Raw genomic sequence first — 9,029 nt, 5'->3', positions numbered from 1 at the left:
CAATAAGCATAAAACCCAAAACAGAAAAATAAATAGACAAGGAGATTAAGGAATGAGTCCACCTTAGTGAGGGTGGCATCTTCCTCTTGAAGAACCAATAGAACTCTTGAGCTCCTCTATGTCTCTTCTTTGCCTTTGTTGCTCCTCCCTCATAGCTCTTTGATCTTCTCTAATCTCATGGAGAATGATGGAGTGCTCTTGGTGCTCCACCCTTAGTTGGTCCATGTTGTAACTCAAGCCTTCTAAAGAGTTGTTGAGTTGCTCCCAATAGTTGTGTGGAGGAAATTACATCCCTTGAGGCATCTCAAGAATTTCTTGATGAGGATATTCCTCATGCTCTTGTTAAGGTCCATGAATGGGCTCTCTTGTTTGCTCCATCCTTTTCTTAATGATGGGCTTGTCCTCTTCAATGAGGATGTCTCATTCTATGTCAATCCCAACTAAATTACGTAGATGACAAATGAGATGAGGAAAGGCTAACCTTGCCAAGGTGGATTACTTGTCAGCCACCTTGTAGAGTTCTAGAGGTATGATCTCATGAACTTCCACTTCCTCCCCAATCATGATACTATGGATCATGATGGCCCGATCCACAGTCACTTCAGATCAGTTGCTAGTAGCAATGATGGAGCTTTGGATGAACTCCAACCATCCTCTAGTCACAGGCTTAAGGCCCGATCTTCTCAATTGAACCGGATTGCCTATTGAGTCTCTTTTCCATTAAGCTCCTTCCACACATATGTCCATGAGAACTTGGTCCAACCTTTGATCAAAATTGACCCTTCTAGTGTAGGGGCGTGCATTTTCTTGCATAATTGGCAAGTGGAACGCCAACCTTACATTTTTCGGACTGAAATCTAAGTATTTCCCCCGAACTATTATAAGCCAATTCTTTGGATTCGGGTTCATACTTTGATCATGGTTCCTAGTAATCCATGCATTGGCATAGAACTCTTGAACTATTAAGATTCCGACTTGTTGAATGGGGTTGGTGAGAACTTCCCAACCTCTTCTTCGAATCTCATGTCGGATCTCCGGATACTCATTTTTCTTGAGCATGAACGGGACCTTAGGGATCACCTTCTTCTTGACCACAACTTCATAGAAATGGTCTTGATGGACCTTTGAGATAAATCTCTCCATCTCCCATGACTCGGAGGTGGAAGCTTTTGCCTTTCCTTTCCTCTTTCTAGAGGTTTCTCCGGCCTTAGGTGCCATAAATAGTTATGGAAAAACAAAAAGCAATGCTTTTACCACACCAAACTTAAAAGGTTTACTCGTCCTCAAGCAAAAGAAGAAAGAAAGAAGGGGAAGAAGAAGAAAAATGGAGGAGATGGAGGGAGAAGTAAATTCGGCCAAGATGGTGGAAATGTGTATGTGTTATATGAATATGAAGGAGTAATGAGGGGTTTATATAGGGGTGACGGGAGGAGTAGGATTCGGTCATTATGGTTGGGTTTGGGAGGGAAAAGTGTTTGAATTTGAAAGTGAGATAGGTGGGGTTTTTGGGGAAGAGATAAGGAGGTGATTGGTGAAGATGTGATGGGGACGAGTGAATGAGTTGATTGGTGAGGGATATTTTGGGAAGAGTATTTTGGGAGGGTAGGTGGGGATCCTGTGGGGTCCACAGATCCTGAGGGGTCAAGGATTTATCATCCCTGCTCCTATTAGGCGTGTAAACACCCTTATAGTGCAATCCTGGCGTTTAATGCCAGATTGCTACTTGTTTCTGGCGTTAAACGCCAGCTTTTATTCCTTTCCTGGCGTTAAACGCCAGGCTACAACCTGTTTCTGGCGTTTAACGCCAGATTGCAGCCTATTTTTGGCGTTTAACGCTAGTCTGGTGCTTGTTTCTGGGGTTTAATGCCCAGAATGGTGCTAGACTGGGCGTTATACGCCCATTCTGCAACCCTTACTGGCGTTTAAACGCCAGTAAGTCTCTCCTTCAGAGTGTGTTATTTTTAATGCTATTTTTATTTTTCTTAAATTTTTGCAGTTTTATTTTGTGACTCCACATGATCATCAACCTAAAAAAAGAAAATAATATGAAATAACATAGATAATTAAAAATTGGGTTGCCTCCCAATAAGCACTTCTTTAATGTCAATAGCTTGACAGTGGGCTCTCATGGAGCCTCATAGATATTCAGAGCATTGTTGGGACCTCCTAATACCAAACTTAGAGTTTGGATGTGGGGGTTCAACACCAAACGTAGAGTTTGTGATGGTGTTTTTGCGGAAAAACGAATTTCCAACACACAAATCCAACCGGCAAGTATACCGGGTCGCATCAAGTAGTAATAACTCACTTAGAGTGAGGTCGATACCACAGGGATTGATGGATCAAGCAACTTTAGTGGGTGATTAGTTTAGTCAAGCTAACATTGAGTGAATTGTGTGAAACTGTAGCCAACAGAATGTAAATTTGCAGGAATTATAAAGTTCAGAAAGAAAAATGCATAGAAACTTAAAGAGCAAGAAAAGTAAATTGGCAAAATCTTAAATGACAAGAAATGTAAATTGCATCAAATGTAAAGGGGATTGGGTGCAGGAAATTTAAAGGAAAGCAATAAGCAGCACTTAGAATAATTGCAGAATAATTAAATTGCATGAAAAGTAAAAGGACTTGGGTGCTGGGAATTAAAGAGAGCAATAGATCAGAACTCAAAACTCTTGCAGAAAGCTTAACTTGCAGGAAAGTAAATTGGGATCATGAACATAAATGTAAAATGAAGAACAAGTGCAGAAGAATTAAATTGCTTGAAAGTAAATTAAAAGCCAATGGAACAGTAAAAACAGAAGAGCAGCCAAGAACTCAACTCAATTGCAAAATAAAATTAAAGATCTCAGGGAATCAAAGAGACTAGAGAACAAGTCTAGATCTCAAGCCCTTCCTTGATTCAACAGCAAATAGATTGAAGAAGAAATAGAGTTGGAAGCAGTAAAGAGAGCCTTGATTCAAATCAAAATTCCTTGAATTATGTAGAAGAACAAAGCAGAGATGTTGCAGATGGAGAATGAAAACAGAATTCCTTTCAATCTCAATCCAAAATTCAAACAGAAAGGAAAATTTAAAAGAGAGAGAGCTATCTACTACTACTACTCCCTAATGGAGCTCGCCTCCCTTCTAGTGAGATGGAATTGATGCCTTTATATAGGCTTTACAAAGTGAAAATTAAAACAAATTATAATTAAAATGAAAATCCTAATCTAATTGATCCATGTGCCTTTGAGTGATGATGTGGGCTTTTCTTGCTTTGGATTTGAGGTGAAATGGGGTTGGTTGGCCTTGATTCAATTTGGAGAGGAATGGAATTTTGGTTAAATTTTGGCCCATGGGTGACACTCCCAGGAGGCTGCCCTGCCCTTGTGGAGGGCAGAGCAGGAAATGGTGCGTGCGGCCTCATTGCGTGCGTGCTTGGTGCTGGCCGTGCCAAGTTGTGTGCGCGCCCAAGCTCCTTGCGTTTACTTCCTTGAAGGTCTTGTGTTCGAACCTTGGTGAAAGCACTTGAGGAGCAATTTTTCCTTGATTTTCCATGAAGAGAGCACGACATTGCCCTGCTCTCCAAGAGGGCAGAGCAGAAAATTGAGTGCTACTTTGCTTTGGAGTGAGGCTCCAGCTTCGAGCCTTGGTGGAAGCACTTTGGTTTATTTTTGCTTATTTTTGGCCCTTAAAGATGCCTTTCACTCATGCCTCAATTGTATGCCAAATATGGATTGCTATATATCGTTGGAAAGCTCTCAATGTCAGCTTTCCAACGCAACTGGAAGCACATCAATCGGACGTTTGTAGCTCAAGTTATAGCCCTTTGAAATAGGCAGGGTCATGCTATGAGTGCCCAGTTTTTACCTTAGCGAAAATTCTTGCTTCCAACCTCACTTTGCATCACAATATTGCTCTGCCCTTGGCAAGAGCAGGGCAGTATGTGCTGATTGCCTATTCTCCTTTAATTTGGTCATGGGCCACGCTTTTAAAAGCGTGGCCTAAGCCTCCAAAGTGTGCTCCAAAGCTCTTTTTTTCTCTTTTTTTGTGCTTCTTTGCTTCTTTTTCTTCTTATTTCCTACAAGATATATAAAATTAAAAGATCAAGGAAATCTTCCAATTAAGCACAAAAGAATGCAATATTTAAGCACTAATCATCAATTTCTTGTATGAAAAAGCATAGAAAAATAGGTATATGATGACTTGTCATCAATTTGGTTATGGCCTCCCAACACCAAACTTAGAGTTTGACTGTGGGGGCTTTGTTTGACTCTGCATTGAGAGAAGCTTTTCTTGCTTCCTTTCCATGGTTACAAAGGGAGATCCTTTAGTTTTAAACACAAGGTAGTCCTCTTTCAATTGAAGGATCAACTCTCTTCTGTCCACATCAATCACAGTTTTTGCTGTGGCTAGGAAGGGTCTTCCAAGGATGATGGATTCATCCTCATCCTTTCCATTGTCTAGGATTATGAAATCAGCAGGGATGTAAAGGCCTTTGACCTTTACTAGCATGTCCTCTACCTATCCATAAGCCTTTTTCATGGATTTGTCTGCCATCTCTAATGAGAATTTGGTAGCCTGTACCTCAAAGATTCCCAGTTTCTCCATTACAGAGAGTGGCATTAAGTTTATGCCTGACCCGAGGTCACACAAAGCCTTCTCAAAGGTCATGGTGCCTATGGTACAAGAAATTAGGAATTTACCAAGATCCTGTTTCTTTTGAGGTAATGTCTGCCTAACTAAGTCATTCAGTTCATTAATGAGCAATGGAGGTTCATCCTCCCAAGTCTCATTACCAAATAACTTGGCATTTAGCTTCATGATTTCTCTAAGGTATTTAGCAACTTTTTCTTCAGTGATATCTTCATCCTCCTCAGAGGAAGAATATTCATCAGAGCTCATGAATGGCAGAAATAGGTTCAATAGAATCTCTATGATCTTTAGATGAGCCTCAGATTCCTTAGGTTCCTCAAATGGGAACTCTTTTTTGTCCAGAGGACGTCCCATGAGGTCTTCCTCACTAGGATTCACGTCCTCCTCCTCCTCTGTGCATTCGGTCACACTATGTAAGGTTATGGCCTTGTATTCACTTTTTGGATTCTCTTCTGTATTGCTTGGGAGAGTATTAGGAGGAGTTTCAGTGACTCTTTTACTCAGCTGGCCTACTTGTGCCTCTAAATTTCTAATAGAGGACCTTGTTTCATTCGTGAAACTTAGAGTGGCTTTAGATAGATCAGAGACTATGTTTGCTAAGCTAGAGGAGCTCTGCTCAGAATTCTCTGTCTGTTGCTGAGAGGATGATGGAAAAGGCTTGCTATTGCTAAACCTATTTCTTCCACCATTATTAAAGCCTTGTTGAGGCTTTTGTTGATCCTTCCATGAGAAATTTGGATGATTTCTCCATGAGAGATTATAGGTGTTTCCATAGGCTTCACCCATGTAATTCACCTCTGCCATTATAGGGTTCTTAGGATCATAGGCTTCTTCTTCAGAAGATGCCTCTTTAGTATTGTTGGATGCATTTTGCAATCCATTCAGACTCTGAGAAATCATATTGACTTGCTGAGTCAACATTTTGTTCTGAGCCAATATGGCATTCAGAGCATCAATTTCAAGAACTCCTTTCCTTTGAGGCGTCCCCATTACTCACAGAATTCCTTTTAGAAGTGTACATGAACTGGTTACTTGCAATCATGTCAATGAGTTCCTGAGCTTCTGCAGGTGTTTTCTTCAGGTGAATAGATCCACCTGCAGAATGGTCCAATGACATCTTAGACAATTCAAACAGACCATCATAGAATATATCCAGGATGGTCCATTCTAAAAGCATGTCAGAAGGACATTTTTTGGTCAGTTGCTTGTATCTTTCCCAAGCTTCATAGAGGGATTCACCATCTTTCTGTCTAAATATTTGAACATCCACTCTAAGCTTGCTCAGCTTTTGAGGAGGAAAGAACTTGGCCAAGAAAGCCGTGACCAGCTTATCCCAAGAGTTCAGGCTATCTTTAGGTTGAGAGTCCAACCATATTCTAGCTCTGTCTCTTACAGCAAAAGGAAAAAAACATAAGCCTGTAGACCTCGGGATCAACCCCATTGGTCTTAACAGTGTCACAGATCTGCAAGAATTCAGTTAAGAACTGAAAAGGATCTTCTGATGGAAGTCCATGAAACTTACAATTCTGTTGCATCGGAGAAACTAATTGAGGCTTTAGCTCAAAATTGTTTGCTCCAATGGCAGGGATTGAAATGCTTCTTCCATGGAAGTTGGAATTTGGTGCAGTAAAGTCACCAAGTATCTTCCTTGCATTGTTGTTGGGTTCGGCCATGTCTCCTTCTTTTTCGAGATTCTTTGTAAGGTTTTCTCTGGATTGTTGTGCTTTAGCTTCTCTTAGCTTCTTCTTCAGAGTCCTTTCAGGTTCAGGATCTGCTTCAACAAGAATGTCCTTGTCCTTGCTCCTACTCATATGAAAAAGAAGAGAAAAGAAAAGAAAGAGAAATTCTCTATGTCACAGTATAGAGATTCCTTTATGTGTGTAGAAGAAGAAAAGAATAGAAGAAGGAGAAGAGAAAAATTCGAACACAGAGAGGAAGAAAGGGTTCGAATTTTAAGATGAAGAAAAGTGTTAATAAATAAATAGAAAGAGATGAGAGAGAGGAGAAAATTCGAATATTAACTGAAAGAGAAGAAAAATATTTTTGTTTTTATTTTAATTATTAGTTAAAATTCAAAAATTAAGAAAGGAATAAAATAAAAATTAAAATTTGAAACAATTAGTTAATTAAAAGGAATTTTGAAAAAGGGTGAGGAAAGAGAAAAACAACTAAATGACTCGAAACATAAAAATTTTGGATTAAAACAAATGATGCATGCAAGAACACTATGAATGTCAAGATGAACACCAAGAACACTTTAAAGATCAAGATGAACATCAAGACTTATTTTTGAAAAATTTTCAAGAAAAGAAAAACATGCAAGACAACAAACTTAGAAAGTTTTCATGTTTAGACACTAAGGATTCAAGAATACATATGAAAAACAAGAAAAGACACAAAACAATAAAATGTAAAGATCAAATAAGAAGACTTGTCAAGAACAACTTGAAGATCATGAAGAACATATGCGTGAATTTTTCGAAAATTTTTTTAGAAAATTAAAAAAAATGCAATTGACACCAAATTTAAAACTTGACTCTATACTCAAACAAGAAACACGAAATATTTTTGGTTTTTTTATGATTTTATTAATTTTTTTGGATTTTTTTTAGAAAATATCTTTTTGGAAAAACGAAAACAAATAAAAAAATTTTTTGAAAGATTTTTGAAAACTTTTTGAAAAGAAAATTACCTAATCTGAGCAACAAGATGAACCGTCAGTTGTCCAAACTCGAACAATCCCCGGCAACAGCGCCAAAAACTTGGTGCACGAAATTATGATACACAGTGGCACCAACAACTTGGTACGCACAATTGTAATCTCAACTCTTTTTCACAACTTCGCACAACTAACCAGCAAGTGCACTGGGTCGTCCAAGTAATAAACCTTACGTGAGTAAGGGTCGATCCCACGGAGATTGTCGGCTTGAAGCAAGCTATGGTCATCTCGTAAATCTCAGTCAGGTGGATTCAAATGGTTATAGAGCTCAGAAATCGCCCCCAGCATGTTGCCCTTAACTTGGTCACGTGCTGCTTGTCACGCGTACGCATGGGCCTTGTATACGCGTCGCTTGCAACTTTCTCTTTCATGCGTGCGCGTGGGTGACGCGTAGGCGTCGCTGGCGAATCTCCTCCTCATGCATACGTGTGGGTGACACGTGCGCGTGGCCTTGAGTTCAGCAAATCCTCACTTCTTCATGAATTCTCCATTTTTGCATGCTTTTTCTTCATTTTTTCATCCCAATTTTTGCCTTCTAATCCTGAAATCACTAACAAACACATCAAAGCATTAAATGGAATTAAAGTGAGTTAAATTTATTAATTTTTGGGGCTAAAAAGCATGCTTTTTCTTTTAAGGATAAATTAGGAGACATTCACAAAACCATGATATTTCATTGAATAAATGTGAGAAAAATTGATAAAATTCCCTGAATTCAATACAAGACAAACCACAAAATTGGGGTTTATCAAACCTCCCCACACTTAAACTAAGTATGTCCTCATGCTAAACGAAGAAAGACTAGAAATGGGGTATGAACATTTATTCAATGCAAATAAACTATATGAACCTATCTACATGCATGCAACTAAATGCAAGATTCTTCTACCTACTTGGTTAGAAGTAAATCAATCTTCAAGAAAATATATGAACAAGTAGGCCTAAGGTCATATGATGTTTTATAAACTCCACCAATTCAAATATAAAAAATGAGGTATATACAAACTTGCAAAAAGAAAGCTCGTAAAAGCAGGGAACAAGGAATTGAGCATCGAACCCTCAGCGGAAGTGTATCCACTCTAGTCGCTCAAGTGTATAGGGTTGATTAACTCAATTCTCCTCTAATCATGGTTTTCAAGATTTGTCTTTCATCTAAAAATCAACAATTATCCAATGCATGCATACATTTATCATGAGGACTTATTCATAGGTTGTAATGGGGCTAGGGTAAAGGTAAGGATGCATATGGTCAAGTGAAATTGAAATTTGAATCTTTGATTAACCTAAGCTCTCATCAAACACATATAACAACCTATAAAATTCTAATACGATACCTAGCTACCCATGATTCCCACTTTTTTTTCATATACTCATGCATTCTCTTTAATTCACATTCCATATGCATTGTTATTATTATTTTACTTTGGGGCATTTTTGTCCCCTTTTTTTGGTTCCTTTTTCTATATATTTTTCTTTCTTTTATTTTTCTATTTTTTTACATTCTTTTTATTTTTCTTTTTTCTTTTTTTTTTCTATTTTTTTCAAGATAAATATATACAAGAGTATCAATGCATATGGTTGAAACATTCAGTGCATGAATATGTACCCAATCCCATGATTTTCAACAAAAATACAAAATATACTTTTATCTCAACCAATGTTCCCAAGTTTCCCA

General features: G+C 38.4%; 1 non-coding gene across 1 annotated transcript; it reads left to right on the top strand.

Moving 5' to 3' along the window:
• The first annotated feature begins 5,806 nt into the window (after positions 1 to 5,806).
• On the top strand, positions 5,807 to 5,914 carry LOC127742270 (small nucleolar RNA R71). The gene has a single exon (XR_008003458.1). It is a non-coding gene; the product is annotated as a small nucleolar RNA R71 (small nucleolar RNA).
• The last annotated feature ends 3,115 nt before the right edge of the window (positions 5,915 to 9,029 follow it).

Source organism: Arachis duranensis, chromosome 9 (genome assembly GCF_000817695.3).
Source record: "Arachis duranensis cultivar V14167 chromosome 9, aradu.V14167.gnm2.J7QH, whole genome shotgun sequence".
Taxonomy (NCBI): Eukaryota; Viridiplantae; Streptophyta; class Magnoliopsida; order Fabales; family Fabaceae; genus Arachis; species Arachis duranensis.
The sequence above is the reverse complement of the archived record's forward strand: the minus strand, read 5'-3'. Positions and strand labels throughout refer to the sequence as shown.